Source organism: Phyllostomus discolor, chromosome 3, assembly GCF_004126475.2.
Source record: "Phyllostomus discolor isolate MPI-MPIP mPhyDis1 chromosome 3, mPhyDis1.pri.v3, whole genome shotgun sequence".
Classification (NCBI taxonomy): domain Eukaryota; kingdom Metazoa; phylum Chordata; class Mammalia; order Chiroptera; family Phyllostomidae; genus Phyllostomus; species Phyllostomus discolor.
Genome location: NC_040905.2, coordinates 127,954,616 through 127,971,468, shown reverse-complemented (window position 1 = coordinate 127,971,468; position 16,853 = coordinate 127,954,616). Strand labels below are relative to the sequence as shown.

Below are 16,853 nucleotides of genomic sequence, written 5' to 3'. Positions count from 1 at the left end.
GTTGGAGGTCTGTGAGAGGCAGCAAACTGATGGTCTCCTCCCTCCCTATCTCTCTCCCTTCCCCTCTCTCGAAAACTAAATAAAATCTTTAAAAAATAAAAAGATAAAAAATAAAACAGCCACTTCAAGGTTTGCAAAGTATTGCTAGCCAAAGTATATATATTCATGACACAGTTCCAAATTATGAATCCAATCAAAAATAAGGGAGAGAGTACAGTGGTCTGCTTGTGTATGGACGGTTTTTGATTTTCTGTCCTTTCTCAAGGCCAAGTAGCTGCCCTTCCAGCCCCCACGGTGCTCAAGCAGACAAGAGTAACTTTCTTGGAAATAGTAGGGGCTCTGGACGCTGTCCTCCCAGGGTCCCTCACCCTGGCGTCCAGCCTGGGAGCCCAGAGTCATTGCTTGTCCTGGGGGAGCCAGGCCATGACCCAAAGCAGTCTCCCCAGGACTGTGGAAAGATCAGGCCTCCCACCAAATCCAAGAACTCCAGGTCAGCTCTGCTCATAGAAGTATGAAACCTGTAGAAGTTCATGGAAACACCTGTCCTGGAAAATCATCTTTCCTCTCATGGCCATTCAATTCTTAGCCAAAAACTCACCCACTTGGTAAGCACATGGAAATTCTGATACACGCACTTCCAACTGCCACTCTTATGGGGTTGAGTCTAAAGAACACACGCCCAATCCAGCACTGTTTGCAACATACAACGACTCTTCACTAAGTACACATGATGTTAACTGAGGAAGCCCTCACTCAACATCATCGATAGGTCCTCTGAAACTGCAACTTAAAGCAAAATGACACATGATGAAACCAATTCGACCAAGAGTTAAGTTCCTACAGCATATTTCTGATCACAAAAACATCATCAAACTTCAAAATAAAGACACAAATGCTTCCAATACTAAATGCTGAAATAAATGTGAGCTATGCATACATTTAAGAAAGATGAATAAATACAAGCAAGACCATTCATTTCCCATACTCATTCCACTCAGGGTCGCAGAGGGCAGGCGCCTGTCCTGAGAGCTCAGGGCGCAGGCAGGCCCGACCCTTCCATCGAAGGGACAGGCACACGTGTGCGCACACACACGTTCTCTCATTCAGGTGGGGCGATGTCAACATCGCCTTGCCTGCACATCATCGAGACGCAGGAAGAAACCAGAATCCCAGGTAAAAACCCATGCAGACATGGGGACAATGGTCCCAGATGGGAATAGACTGTTTTTTTTTCTCTTCTCAGCATTACAACAAAACAATGCTGAACAAAACAACGTTATTCGAGGACCTGTTGTAGTAGGGAATAATTTACTCACAAAAGGTACCCTCTTTGAGTGTACATCTTGGTGAGTGCCAACAAATACAGACACTGAGTTAAGCACTTCCACAAGCAGCCCTAGAGCAGCTAGCAGAACAGCGATGGCAGTGAATGGGCATAGTCAGAGATGGCCTTGACATGAGCAAGGGGACTGCCTGAGGCATGCATCTCTGAGAACCCCATGCTGGGGTTACAGGGTCTTAGCCCTGGGCCTGCTGGTCACACCTGAACAAGCTTGATCGAGTTAAGTAAGCCTCAGGCTCCTCATTTTAAGACTAAGGATGCTGTTTACTGGATTTTGATTCTGCTATGGACTGGCTTATGTCCCTCCAGAATACACATGTTGAAACTGTAACCCCAATGTGACTGTGTGTGGAGATGGATCCTATGAGAGGGACAGGGGTTGCATGAGGTCTTGGAGCCTTGATCCCATAGAACAGTTCCCTCCATGGTGTGAGCCGCCCGCAAGCCAGCAAGAGGGCAGGGCCCTCACCAGGGCATGACCACACTGGCACCTGGGTCTCTGACTTCCAGCCTCCAGAGCTGTGAGAAATACACATCTGCTGTGGAAGCCGCTTAGTATGGAGTGTTTTGTTACAGCAGCCAGAACTGACCGAGGTAGACTTTCTCTCTGCAATAGGACCTTCTCTTTATTGGAAATTGCAGGTGAAACCTCACTACTGAATATGTGATGGTCTGCTCTATTCAGTGGTCTTGGCATCTCTAGCCTCCTGCTGTCCCCTCAGTGGCAGACACTCCTTAGAATACAGAGCCCCAGAGAATCCCTTGGAAAGCTGCTGGGCTGAAAGATGAGATTTATTCCCCTGGAAAACACCAGGTTCAAATATCAATAACTTCGGCAGCAGAACTGTGCCCCCAGAAACTGTGCCAAAGTGCATAAAGACACACTTCAGAAAGTGTTCCCATCTGATACTGGGCAGCCAGAGTGTACAGTGCGGAGACTTGCAGGGCAGAGCCAGGACTAACAGATGAGTAGATGTCCCTGGAAACAGAGGAGGACAGATAGCACGACTGAGGAAACAGTGAGTCCATAAGTACACGGGGCTACAGCAGGGACAGCAGACACTCACAATAGCCCCAGGAGCCCATGACGAACCCTGTCCCCACAACAAAGGAATCAGATGGGATTCAAGATGACACCACAAGTCACTCCTGCACATAGCAGGGGTGAGCTGGGCACTGGAACAGAGCACTGCCCTGCCTGGACAGACTCCAAGCCTGGGAGGGGTCCCTGGGGGTGGCCACTCTCCCTCCCTTCACAGCCCTCTTATCCAGCCCGAGGCCCAGGCTGACAACAGCAGGCAGGGCTATCATCTCTCTGAGCGCCAGGAGGTCCTGTCAGGGCCCATCTACTGTAGAGTACTTACCTATCACCTGCTCCTCTATGCAGTACACCCCAAAATGAAAGGCTGCATTCACACACCACACAGAAGCCCAAAAGTGTCCCCAGAAAGGGCTCCCAAACCTAACCCCCATCCCAGTCATCTCAGGCTGCCATAACAACACAGCACAGACTGGGCAGCTTAAACAGCACACCCTGTTTTCTCACAGTTCTGGAGGCACAAGTCCAAAATTAACGTGCTGGTAGATTCAGTTCTTGGCGAGAACCCTCTTCCTTGCAAACAGCCACCTTCTCTTAGTCCTAACGTGGTATGTCCTCCTCTCCTTACCTGGGCACTGATCTCATCACAGGGGCCCACCCTGATAATCTCGTCTACCCTAATCACCTCCATAGGTCCCGCCTCCACATGCCATCCCATAGTGGGGTAGGGCTTCAGCCTGAGAATTAGGGGGACACAGACATTCAGTCCATCGCAACTTCACATAGGCAGGTTCCAAGGACGCCAGAGGAATCAGTGTGAAGGGCAGCAAACATTACAATACAGGTCTCTGAAAATAAGTCTGAACTGACAAGAAAGACCCAACTATATGCTAAATCACATCTCTCTCTCACAGCCACTTTTCTCATTTTCATGTCGCATGTGCCAGGGGTAGAGGTAAGAATACCCCCCAGCACATGATGAACTGAGGGGTGCTATTTGAGCAGAAAGTCATCCTTCACCTCTCTACTGCCACCAAAAACTGCACTCCCCAGAGCTCAAGTTCTGCTCAGCTGGACACAAGTGCATCTTTGATCTTGAAAGAAGCATGCAGCCTCGTTCTCCAGAATGGGAAGCACACAGGCATCAGCTTCAACAGACTCCCAGGCTAGCACCCCCACCCAGCAGTGTCAAAACTGCCCTGAAATATAAAACAGGTGAGCCTTTTACAGAAAATATTATTTGTATTGTGGAAGCTTTCAGAACAAGCAGAATCTTGAAGAGTTTTATCATCAGGGGCACAAAAAGTAATGATACCCAAGTCTTCTCACTGAAAGGACGGGTGTGTTTTATGGAAAATAAGGCAAGAAAATGTGTTGGTTTGATTCCACATCTTGGTTTCTTTTTCCATAGCAGATGCATGTGGTGATCAACAGTCAAGGAAAATGCTGTTCAATGAACCAGGTGAAAGACTCTTTCCTGAGAACCCCTCAAAGGTCAGGATATAGGGGGAGGTGTCCACAGAGATCATAGCAGGGGAGGAACATTGTACCTATACTCTTCGGGTTTCTCAGAGAGGGGAGAAGGCCTCTGCCCAGGGCCATCTATTTTCTTCATTAGGGTAACAGCAAGACATAAGGCTTTTCAGTCTATAGCGTTGGGCTGCACTAATATTGGCTGGCAGTTGGGGTCATTTTTATAATAACCTCCAAATAACAGGAGGGAAAAACACACACATTATACAATACTTTTCTGTTCAAAAACTTCTAAAGCACAACTCTAAGAGTATTCTTCTCTAGGAAAATCTGGATTCTTTTTTTTTTTTTAATCCTCACTCAAGGATATGCTTATTGATTTTAGAAAGACAGGGAGGGAGAGCAGGAGGGAGAAACATCAATGTGAAAGAGAAACATCAATCGGTTGCCTCCCTATACACCTCCCACCAGGGCTCAAGCCCACAACCTAAGTATGTGCCCTGACCAGGGATCCAACCTGCAACCTTTTGATATACAGGGCAACACTCCAACCAACTGAACCACCTGGCCAGGGCAAAAATCAGGATTGTTAACACACAACCAGCAAGAACTGAAAGTTCAAGTCCACAGCAACCACTGTCCACAAACCCAGTAAAGGGTCCACATTCAGCTCCAGCATCGTCCCAATACACCAAGGTTGTGGGTTCAATCCCTGGTCAGGGCACATATGAAAAACAACCAATGAATGCATCAACAATTAGAACAACAAATCAATGTTTCTTTTCTCTCCTCTTTTCTCTTCTTTTCTCTCTCAAATCAATAAATAAATCTTTAAAAAAAGGGGGGTCCACACTCAAATTGTACCATTCTGAAGGTGACAACAGGATGACAATCACCTTGGTCAACCTTACCACAGGACCAAACCCCTTTTTTCCCATGGTTTTGTGATTATAGAAGCATCATAGGAACTGTGCACACAAACTCTGCTCCACATCCTAATCAAAGCCACAGTATTCCCAGCCTTGTCAGGACATCAACCCTGAGGACCCAGCATGGGAAAAGAGAATGTGAGCAGCCCAAAGGGCCCAAGAGTTAGAGAAGAACTGTGACACCACAAAGATGTCCACAGAGGAGCTAGATGGGTGTGACCGGGAGAAAACACAGTGCTCTCAGGCTCAACTTGTCAGCTCTGGGTGCGGACTGATGCTTGCTTTTGAGAAAGCCAGCTACAAAGAGCTGTGACTGGAGTCCCCCCCTCCCCACCCAGCCATATGCCCAATTCATACAGAACCCACAGCTCAAGTACCAAGTTCACTTTCCTCAAGGGTACATACTACTGGTGCTCACTGCACAATGACCTTGCTTTTCAAATGTGTGTGAATACTCTGCCCCCAATGAATCACGCTCTTAGGCAAAGCTGAGCTCCACTTGGACATACCTTCATCCCCGACCCCCACTAGATACAACCACTCAGTACTTTGTCATTTATGCTTCCAAGTCTTCCTCTGTCTATGGAAATAGGTTGTTCTGAATGTGTCTTTTTCCCTAAATAAACGGCATACATGCAATTTTTTTTTTTTTTTTAAGATTTTATTTATTTATTTTTAGAGAGGGAAGGGAGAGAGATAGAGAGAGAGAGAGAGAAACATCAATGTGCGGTTGCTGGGGGTTATGGCCTGCAACCCAGGCATGTACCCTGGCTGGGAATTGAACATGGGACACTTTGGTTCCCAGCCCGCGCTCCATCCACTGAGCTATGCCAGCCAGGGCTGGCATACATGCAATTTTGCAAATGACTTTTGTTCACTGAGCCATCATGGTCTTGGAAGTCAGAGTAACTTCTTATTTTCATTTCATTCTTAAAAGATGCATAACATTCCTTAATATGAAGATGCCACGTTTGCAGGTTTGGGTTTTTTTTTACTACTTCCAAAATGAACAGTAAATGTTCCTTTTATCTCTCACAAACTGCACTGCCATGAATACCCTCATACCCTCTGTGCCCCTCGCTCATTGAGTCTGGAACACAGCCCAAGACATGAAATCACCAGGTCAATGGCAGCACACACTGTTGACTTTAAGAGATATGGTTAATTGCCCTCCAAAATGGATGTACCAATCTATACTTTACAACTTATGAAAATGCCCATTTCCTTACCCTTCACCAGCCTTAACACACTCCTTAACCCTTGCCAAAATGATAGCTAAAAATCTTAACTTCTTTTGTTCCCTAACAGGAATGTAGTAGAATGGTCCACTAAGGATGTCCATTTCCTAATCCCTAGAACCTGTGAGTATGTTACCTTACATGGCAAGAAGGACTTTGCATATGTGATTAAATTAAAGACCCTGAGACAGGGAGATGCTCCCAGTTTATCAAGTAGGTCCAATCAACCACCACTCAGGTCCTTGTAAGAGGGAGGTAGGAGGGCAAGGACAGTCGATGTGACTGTGAAGCAAAGGCAAGAGATGAGGTGGCTCTGCTGCTGGCTCTGAAGATGAGGAAGGGGCCATAAGCCACGGACTGTGGGCGCCTGGAGAAGGTGGAAAGGGCACAGAAATGAATTGTCCCCTGAAGCCCCCAGAAGGAGTCATTTTCACTGACCCATTTTAGGTTTCTGACTCCAGAACTGTAAGAGAATAAATCTGTGTTGTTTTAAGCAATTAATGTTATGGCATTTGTTACGGCAGCAGTAAGAAACTATTATACTGCTAAGGAAGGGTGAGGTTTTTTTCTAGTTTTACAGGCTATTTGTATATTCCTTCTATAAACTCCTTTCTTTAATATTCTTTGCCCAACAAAGTTTCTGTTAAGATGTATCAATCATTTATTTTTTCGTTGTTGTCTTACTTAAGGTTAAATTCCTTATCCAAAGGTCATAAATTCTCACATCTATTTTTTTTTCTGGTGACAGGTATAAAGCAGATGCCTAACACGATATTCTTCCAAAACTATTTATTAAAAACTTCATTATGCCCTGGCTGGTGTAGCTCAGTGGAATGAGCATAGGCTGCGAACCAAAGCACCGCAAGTTCGATTCCTAGCCAGGGCACATGCCTGGGTTGCAGGCCACAGCCCCCAGCAATTGCACATTGATGTTTCTCTCTCTCTCTCTCTCCCTCCCTCCCTCCCTCCCTCCCTCCCTCTCTCTCTCTCTCTCTCTCTCCCTCCCTTCCCTCTCTATAAATAAATAAATAAATAAAGCTTCATTATTATCCCACTCAATTGAAAAGGCACATTTCATTTAATAAATGTATATCCCATGGATTTGTTAATGGATTACATATAGTCTATTCCTTTGATCCATTTGTCTATGTAATTATTAAAATAAATTTTGATATCAGAGCAAAAATAGCATTAGTTTTTCTTTTTCAAAATTATCTCGGCTCTTCTTGCCAATTTCAATTCTACATGGATTTTGGAAACAGCAAGCTAGATTCTATAAAATAACTTAATGAAGTAATAAATGGAACTGTATTCAATTTGTATGTTAATTTCAGAAGAACTGACTGATATCTTTATAGTATTGCTTTCCCATCCAACAACTGGATTTCCCTAATTATGCCAAACTTCTTTTACATTCTTCAGTGAAGTCATAGAGCTGATGTAAATTCTCACTGTGTTTATTTCTGGGTATCCGATTAGTTTCATTGCTATTGTAAACAGGATTATTTTCCATTACTTGTTCTCAGTGGGGTTTTTTTTTTGAAGGTATATAAAAATAACACTGATGTTTCTATGATGATCTTGAATCCAGCCAGCTCACTATATACCCTTTAGTACCATATTTTGCTGTGTTTAATGCACACGTTTTGCCCAAATTTTTGAGAGAAAAATAAGGATGTGAATTATATACACGGGGCATCATAAATTTGTTACCAGTACATAAAATTTCTTGTGTCTTGTATCTGGTCTTGTGTTTTATAATTATTTGTTACATAAAATTTCTTGTACCATCATATATTAAAAAATAAATGCTAAAATTCCTTTATAATACAAAAAAACAAGTACCTAAATATAAATTTAAAATTTAATTAAAAAATTAAAACAAAAGATTTTTTCCTGAAAATTTGGGCCAAAAACATGGATGCACATTATACATGGGAACACACTATACACAGCTAAATACAGTATTCCAAAATGTTTAACTGAGTTCCTTGCATTTTGTATATGCAGAAAAACATATAGTATCAACTGCAATTAAAAATGCTTTTATCACTGTAAGAAAAGTATACCTACTGTTTGCCTTACTTTAATTTCATCTTAGAGAAATTTTACTGCATCAAATAAGCTCATTTGGCTCTTTACAACCAACCTCTTAGTGTTCTTGAGACTACTTTCACCTCTCATAATAGTAAATACAACAGACCACCTTCTTACACTATATATAAGTTCAAACTAGATTGAAGAGTTAAATGTAAGGCTTGAAACCATACAACTCCTAGAAGAAAACATAGACAGTAAAATCTGTGACATTGCTTAATAGTATTTTTTTGGATACATCTCCTCAAGCAAGGGAAACAAATGAAAAAATAAATGGGATTATGTCAAACTAAAAAAGTTTTGCACAGCAAAGAAAACCATCAACAAAAAGAAAAAGCATCCCACTAAATGGGAGAGCATATTCACTAACGATACCTCCAATAAGGGGTTAATATTCAAAATTCATAAAGAACTTATAAAAGTCAAGAAACAATCTGATTTTAAAAATGGGTAGAGGACCTGAACAGACACCTCTCCAAAGAGGACATACAGATGGCCAAGAGACATATGAAAAGATGCTCAACATCACTAATCATCAGAGAAATGCAAATTAAAACCACAATGAGCTACCACCTCACACCTGTCAGAATGGCCGTCATCAATAAATCAACAAACATGTTTAGTGAGGATGTGAAGAAAAGGGAACCCTCTTGTACTGTTGTTAGGAATGCAGATTAGTGCAGCTACTATGGAAAACAATATGGAAGTTTCTGAATAAATTAAAAATAGAACTACTCATGACCCAGCAATCCCACTTCTGGATATTTAGCTGAAGAAATCCAAAACACTAATTTGAAAAGATATATACATGCCTATGTTCACTGAAGTGCTATTAACAACAGACAAGATATGCAAGCAGCCTTGGGTGTCTACCAACAGACATCTGGGTAAAGAAGATGTCATACATATATATGATGGAATGTTTTTTGCACATGAAAAATGAATGAAATCTTACCATTTGTGTAACACGGATGGACCTAGAGAGTTCTGTGTTGAGTGAAATAAGCCTAACAAAGACAAACACCATGTGATTTTGCTTAATGTAGAAACTAAAAAACAAAATAAACTAAAACTGAAAACAGACCCATAGATACAGAGAACAAACTCAGGGTTGCCAGATTCGGTGGGGGTGGGGGTTAGGACACTAGGTGAAAAATTAAGAAGTACAAATTGGCAGTTCTAAAATAGTCATGAGGATGTGGAGTGCAGGATAGAGAATGCAGACAATCATATTGTAATAACTATGTTTACTGCCAGGTGGGTACTAAACTTACTAAGGGGATCACTTTGCAAAGTATGTAAATTTCTAATCACTATGCTATATACCTGAAACTAATACAAAATAATATTGAATGCCAACTGTAATTGAAAACATAAAATTAAATATTAAAAAAAAACATGTATATGACTATGATAAGACTATCCCATGTCTGACAGGAAGGAAAGCAACTTATCCCTCCCAGGCTGTGGAGGAGGAGTGCATTCAACTTCCTTCAAGAGGTATGTGATGGGCAGAATTTTATCCTCAAATGCAGGAAATCTGAGCATCTCTAAAAGGAGACACAAAGAATTCAGTTCAAAGAGCAGGGCTATAAACAAGTGAAACAATGCAAGATGTACAGGGGGAAGCTGAAAAGGAATGGGGTCCACAAAGTAAGTCAAGGAACTCTGAAAGAAAGAAGGAAAGGAAAGGAAGAAAAGGAAGGAAAGGAAGGAAAGAAAGAAGGAAGGAAGGAAGGAAGGAAGGAAGGAAGGAAGGAAGGAAGGAAGGAAGGAAGGAAGGAAAGAGAGAGAGAAGAAAGAAAGAAAGAAAGAAGAAAAAAGAAGAAAGAAAGAAAAAAGAAAGAAAGAAAGAAAAAGAAGAAAGAAAAAGAAAAACTAAAAGCAAAAAAGAACAGAAGACAGGTCGAGCAGAAAAATGTATGAAGTGGAGTTTTATGGCTTTTCGTTGGAATAAGGGAAGGGGAAAGGGAAAGGCGGCATAACCCTAACCCTAACCCTTCTGAAGTCTTCTTTCTTCTCTGTGATTTAAGAGGCAAGAACACCTAAAGAGGTGAAGGGAAAAGATTTCTCACCTTTACATGAGGCAGGTCTCAGTTGCCCACCTCAATATCCTATTTTGCCTGCACGCATTATTTAACACTACCTAGCACTTGTCCATTTGCTTATTGCCTTTCTCACTGTAGCCATCTCTGGAAAGTGAGTGCCATGAGAGCAAATGAGAAATGTTGGTTGTGTGAACAGATAAAAACAATCATTATGGTGTTTGGGAGGATGAGCCCCCTGAACAAAGTAAGGTAGTGAGTGAGTCTGCCAAACAATGAGGACTCTGCTGGGGGTACTGATGGCAAACAGGATTCAACCACTCTACAATACAGGATTGTCCTCCAGCTGTGCACAGCTGCCCAGGTCAGGGCTCAGAGACTACCTGCCCACTGGGCTCCTCCAGGCCTGGACCTTACCAGATGACCCTCACCAGCAATGACCAGGACTAGGTAAAGAAATATGCCAACTCTCTGGCCCACTGAGCCAGAACGAATGAGCAGTGTTACTAGTTAGTACTCACCCTCTTTGGGTACGCCAGTAGGCCATACATTGTGGCGCAGACTCACCCAATGGGCCAGGCAGCTGGCGTATTTCTTTACCCAGTCCTGCACATTGCAGGGGAGGGCTGCTGGAGGCAGGGGATATACATATGTTAAGAGCTCCTGCATCTGCAGTCTACCTGGCTTGTGGCTAAGAATGGCCTGAAAAGGCCTGAGTCAGTCTCAAGGGCTTGCAGTCAGCAGCCTGCATGACCTGGTAGCAATCAGGGAGGGCGGGTACCAACAACGACACTGCCCACTACACAGTTGCTGCCTTATACTTTCCTCAACACAAGCGCTCTATCCCAGCCCATTCTGTATATAGACATTACTCATTTGCAGAGTCTTCACTGGAGAGTAAGAAGTAATCATTTTATTTCATTCTAATCTGTGGGTGAAAGTGATCTGGCTCCCTATCACTTCCCAATATAACTTAAATTAACAAAGAGATGAAATATTCTCTTTTAAGGAGCCAAAATCATGTGACAGGAATGAGCACTTCAGTCTCACAGCACTGATGCAGGTCTCCTCAGAGTCCAGGAGGCAGGCTTTGTTTATGAGACACAGAGAAGACAGCCATCTACACCCCAAGGAAAGAGGCCTCAAGAGAAACCAACCCTGACCACACCATGATCTCACACTTCTACCTCCAGAACTGTGAGAGAATAAACATCTGTTGTTCAAGCCACCCTATCTGTGTACCTCCCATGGCAGCCCAAGCTGACTGGGACCGTGCAATGGCCCCATGTTCACTTCCTGAAAGGTACCCCATAACAGCAGTAACAATTCCCACTGTTCAGCAGGTGCTCCCTGATCCACCTGTGCAACAACCCCACGTAACAGGTATCATGTTTATTATGTACAATGGACACAGCAATAAATTCAACCATTCTCCGTTGAAGTCACTTGACAGGCTCAGGGGCCCCAGAACTCATTTGCTACCTACCCCAAAAATGGCCCTTTGTCTTATGTGGTGTGGCAGAATGGGGACTGAACAATGCTATCCCTCAGTGACTGGCACCCCTCCTCAGTCATCTCCTTGTCCCCTCCCTGGGGGATTCAGCAGTTCTGGGACATCAGAGCTCTCTCACTCAACATTCCAAACACCCACATACATGACAGGGGTCATTTCACAAGCACTAGCAAGTCTGTTTTCCCTTTTGCTTCAAGACCATCACACCTACAAGACTTGACCTCATGGGTCAAGTCCACAGAAGCCCCAGCGAGGAGTGAGGGCTTTGTGACTGCCAGGGAGGCACTGGGACATTTACACAGTGTCACCATGACAAGTAGCTGTGAGGGACCAAGTATGCTAAAAGCAGGATCTTCACAAAGTGCAAGCAGGTCAGCTGGGGGGGCTCAAAAATCCCAGCACAGGGACTTCGGGAAGCAGTGTGCACAAAGGTCCTGACCTCACTCAGGTCATCACTTCAGGCACACTGCCCCAGAGAGCCTGCCTGCAGGTAACGGGAGCTGGGCCTGGGCCTCCTGTCCTTCCCGCTGGCTCAGCAATCTGTTTTCCATCGTGTGGTGTCTGGAGTGCTCTCCAACCACATTTTCCTTTAATTATGATAAAAGAGAGTAATTTAATCAAGCATAAATCCTGTTGAAGTGAACATGAAAAAATAAAGGGGCGAACATGGAGGGGCGGGTGGAAATTGTGCCCATAGGTCCTCCAGATTTAGGAGGAAGCCAGCACAGGGCCAGCAGCCCACTCAGTACAAATGAAGCCTGGTCCCACTAGGCGTCAGGCCCTAATCCTGCCTTGGAAGGAGGGAACAATGGTACCTGGGAAACAAAAGCAGTGTCCCCCTAGGCTGGCCCCCAGGGGAGGACGCGTACTCCTATAGTCCCCAACCTAGGCTCCTGTTCCACCGAGGGCTGACCTGGGGAGGGTAGCAACCATCACCAACCCACCCAGGCAATGGAAAGATGTATGCATGTGCGCACATGCATGTATATACATGTGCACACATACACACAGTGCACATGTACAGATGTTTACACGTGCACATATGCCTCACAGAGCCATGCTTCCAAAGCACCTAGTGGCCTGCTGCAGCCCCAAGAAGTCCTCAGAAATATAGAATCTGAGTCCCACCCCAGACCTGTAGAAACCAGCACTCTGGGGACAGGGCTAGCTAGATCAGCTGTGTGTAATAAGCCCTGCAGGTAAAGGCTGAAAACCACTGCTACTGACAGCAGGTCTTATTCACACAGAGGCAAGATGTTGGTTTAAAAAATAAGACATTCATCCAGACAATGAAGTAGTACTCAGTGATAAAAAGAAATCCAGCCACGAAGACATGAAGAAACCTTAAACACCTATCAGCAGCTGCCAGGGCGTTGGGGAGGAGGAGTTGGTAAATAGGTGAGGAGGAGGGGATTTCAGGGCAGTGACACTGCTCTCTGTATGGCACGCTGTGACGGTGGGTACATGTCATTACACGTTTATCCGAAACCACAGGATGCACACCAGCAATGAACGTAATGTAAACCTTGGACTCTGGGTGATAAGGACGTGTCAGTGAAAGTTCAGTGACTGTACCAAATGCACCACGATGCTGCGACGTTGGTGACAGGGAGGCTATGCTTGTGGGGGCAGAGTGTATATGGGAAATCTGTGCCTTCCACTTAAATTATCTGTGAACATAAAACTGCTCTAAAATAAGTATTCATATTTTTAAAAACAAAAGTGATTTTGAGCTCACTTAATGATTTTTGTGCTCACAAGCATTTCCTCAGTGCCTGCATGTGTCATGTATGTTCTAAGCACTGACATGTGGCAACTTATCAATCCTCACAATGAGCCTCTGAGGTGAATAACAGCATCTCCACCACACAGGCGAGGAAAGTGAGTACAGAAAGGCTGACCAACTGGCGCCTACTGAGGCATCAGGTGCTGATGTCTACCGCCTAAACACACAACCCTGGCACTCATCATGCAGGATACAGCCCTTCCTTCCAGAGTCACCACCGAGCAGAGTCAAAAGATAAATGCTGCAAAGGACAAAGGGGCAGGGTCCCAGAAGCCTGTGGGCCTGGGTCCAGACAGTTGTGAGGCTCACCAGAGCAGGCCACGTAACAGGAACTTTGGTGACTCACGAGGAGACACCAGCACTGACCTAACCCAAGGTGAAGGCAGGAATAACTCAGTTCTGACCAGATGGAACATCTGAAAGTCCTTCTCCCATACATCCAAGAAAGAATTTGATGAAGGCAAGGGTATTTTCTGGAGTCTTCCACACCAGCAGTCCCCAACCTTTTTGGCACCAGGGACCAGTTTCATGGAAGAACCAGGCAGGGACAGGAGCACAGAACTCAGGCAGTAATGTGAGCTCACCTTCTGCTGTGTAGCCCAATTCCTAATAGGCCATGGACTGGTACCAGTCTACAGCCCAGAAGTTGGGGAACCCTGTCCTAGACTAAAGTTCCTGAGAACCCTGGATTAGGCAGGGGTGTCAAACACATTTTCACAATTATTTCGCCAAAATAATTTTAGGACCGTATAAATGTAACTTCCCCTTGACTGTTAAGGAGTTGAAATTACATTCGGCCCTTTGAAGGCAACCTCAAGGCTGATGTGGCCCCAGTGAAATGAGTTTGACATCCCTGGATAAGGGATATGTTTGAGCAACAACAGACGTGGGCGGCTCCACCTGGCAGGAACATCACAAAGGAAACCACACAAAGAATACCAGCCACCCCCAAGCCCAGCCCACACTGAGGGGCACTGGAGCATATGGTCCTACAGGCCCGCCCTGGGTGTGTCTGCAAAGGTGACAGCTGTAAGGCAGGCCTGTCTCTGGGAGTTGAGCAGAGATTCTAATTGGGATGCTTTCAGGAAGGCACAAGAGGTAACAGGAGACCACACTCCCCGGGAAGGGCTCAGGGTTGCAGGCCCCTCCCATCAGGGACTTCTGGAAAAGGGAACCCCTGACCAACTTACAGAGACCTTCAATGTCTGCCAGAAAGGGCAAAAAATCCAGCTCACCTTCCTACCTTGGGAGAGAGGAACTGTGCGGTTTCTGCAGAGGTGAGCAGGAGACGGGGCTAGGGCAGCACTCAGTGGCCCTTGATTGTGAGAAAAAGTCAAATCCTACCGAGGTTGTTTCCTGCTCTCTGTACAAATGGATGGAGCTGATCAGGGCAAAGAGTCAGGAAGAAAAGCTCGTTTAAGGATGGAGATATTTAATCCACCTGTGAGTGTGTTGATGATCAGATATATACAAAATAGAAACATAAAAAGTACCGTATTTTTTCCAATGTTTAATGCATACTTTTTTGCCTAAATTTTTGAGGGAAAAATATGGATGCACATTATACATGGGTAGTACCAGTTCCCTGTCTACACGAGTGGGTTTTTTTTTAAGATTTTATTTATTTATTTTTAGAGAGGAAAGGGAGGGAGAAAGAGAGAAACATCAATGTGTGGTTGCTGGGGGTCATGGCCTGCAACCCAGGCATGTACCCTGACTGGGAATCGAACCTGCGATGCTTTGGTTCGCAGCCCACACTCAATCCACTGAACTATGCCAGCCAGGGCTTTACACAAGTGTTTTTAATTATTTTATTTATGTTTACATGTTAAAAGTGTAACTCTAGAAAGCAATAAGATATCCATATGCAAAATAATACCTGGAATACAATAATCAATTTTGTTTCTAAACATAAATAAATACATAATTGAATTAAAAGTTAAAAGATTTTTTTCCTGTAAGTCTGAGCCAAAAACTCAGTGGGCGAGCATTATACATGGCAAAATATGATAATATACAAAGAACAATTATATTCCTATACACTAGCAGTGAAAAACCTGAAAATGAAGTTAAGAAAACAATTCTATTGATATTAGTATCAAAAAGAAAGAAGTACTTAAGACTACATCTCACCCCAAAAGAAAGGCCAAAAACTACAAAACATTGTTAAAAGAAATTATAGATGATCTAAATAAATGGAAAATCACCCCATACTCCTGGATTGAAATACTTAATATTTGTTAAGATGCAATAATCCCCAAGTTTGTCTATGGTTTGAACACAATCCCTACCAAAATCTCAAATGTTTATTTCTTTCTAGAAATTGATCAGCTTCTCCTAAAATTCCTATGAAAATGCAAGAGACCCAAAATAGCCCAAAAAAATCTTGAAATGGAGAAGCAAAGCTGGAGGCTTCACATCTCCCAGTGACTGAGATGGTGTGCTGATGGCATAGAACCGATACAGAGATCAATGGAATAGAATTCAAAGTCCAGAAATAAAGACCCACAGTCATAGTGAACCGGTTTTTGTGAAGGCTGCCAAAACAACTCAGCTGGTGCTGGGACAACAGGATATCCACATGCAAAAAATTAGGTTGGGCCACCTCCTCACAAAATACACAAAATTAATGCAAAATGTATCATAGACCTAAATGTAAGAGCTAAAACTATAAAAAGCTTAGAAAAAATATGGGCATAAAACACAGAGGGATGTAAATGACATGGAGTTAAACAATGGTTTCTAAGACAGGTCACAAAAGAAAAAAAAAAAAACAAAGCTATATAAACTGGACATCATCAATATTAAAAACTTCTGTTCCTCAATGGACATCCTCAAGAAAGTGAAAAGAGAACCAAAAAATGAGAGAAAATTTTGCAAATCATATATTTGATCAGGGACTTATATCTAGAATACATAAAGAACACTGCTATAGATGGAATGTTCGTGCCTCCCTAAAATTCACATGTTGAAGCCCTGAAACCCAAGGTGACAGCATCCGGCAGTGGGACCTTTGGGAGGTAATTAGGTTTAGATGAGGTCAAGAAGGAGGGGCTGCCATGATGGGATTAGTGTCCTTACAGGAAGAGAAAGAGACAGGAGACCAGAACTCTCTCTGCCACCTGAGGACTGCAAGTAGACAGCCGGCTACAAGCCAGGAAGAGAGCCCTCTCTAGAACCCAACAACGCCAGAAGTCTGATCTTGGACTTCCCAGCCTCAGAACTGTCAGAAGGAAATTTCTGTTATAGAAGCCACCCAGTCTACAGTATTTTGCTATGGCAGCCCAAGCTAATAAAAACAAAACTAAATAATTAAAGGACAAATAACTCAATTAAAATATGGCCCAAGAATCTGAGGTCATTTCTTCATTGATGACATACAAATGGCAAA

At 43.7% G+C, this 16,853-nt stretch overlaps 1 protein-coding gene and 1 long non-coding RNA gene across 2 annotated transcripts in view; one reads left to right on the top strand and one right to left on the bottom strand.

The window, feature by feature from the left end:
• The window catches only part of ROR2 (receptor tyrosine kinase like orphan receptor 2), a 207,385-nt gene that overhangs the window by 114,210 nt on the left and 76,322 nt on the right, over nucleotides 1-16,853 (bottom strand). The gene's annotated exons all lie outside the window — the stretch shown is intronic.
• LOC118499633 lies at nucleotides 9,329-11,378 on the top strand. Its single transcript, XR_004902140.1, has 2 exons — nucleotides 9,329-9,771; nucleotides 11,173-11,378. It is a non-coding gene; the product is annotated as an uncharacterized LOC118499633 (long non-coding RNA).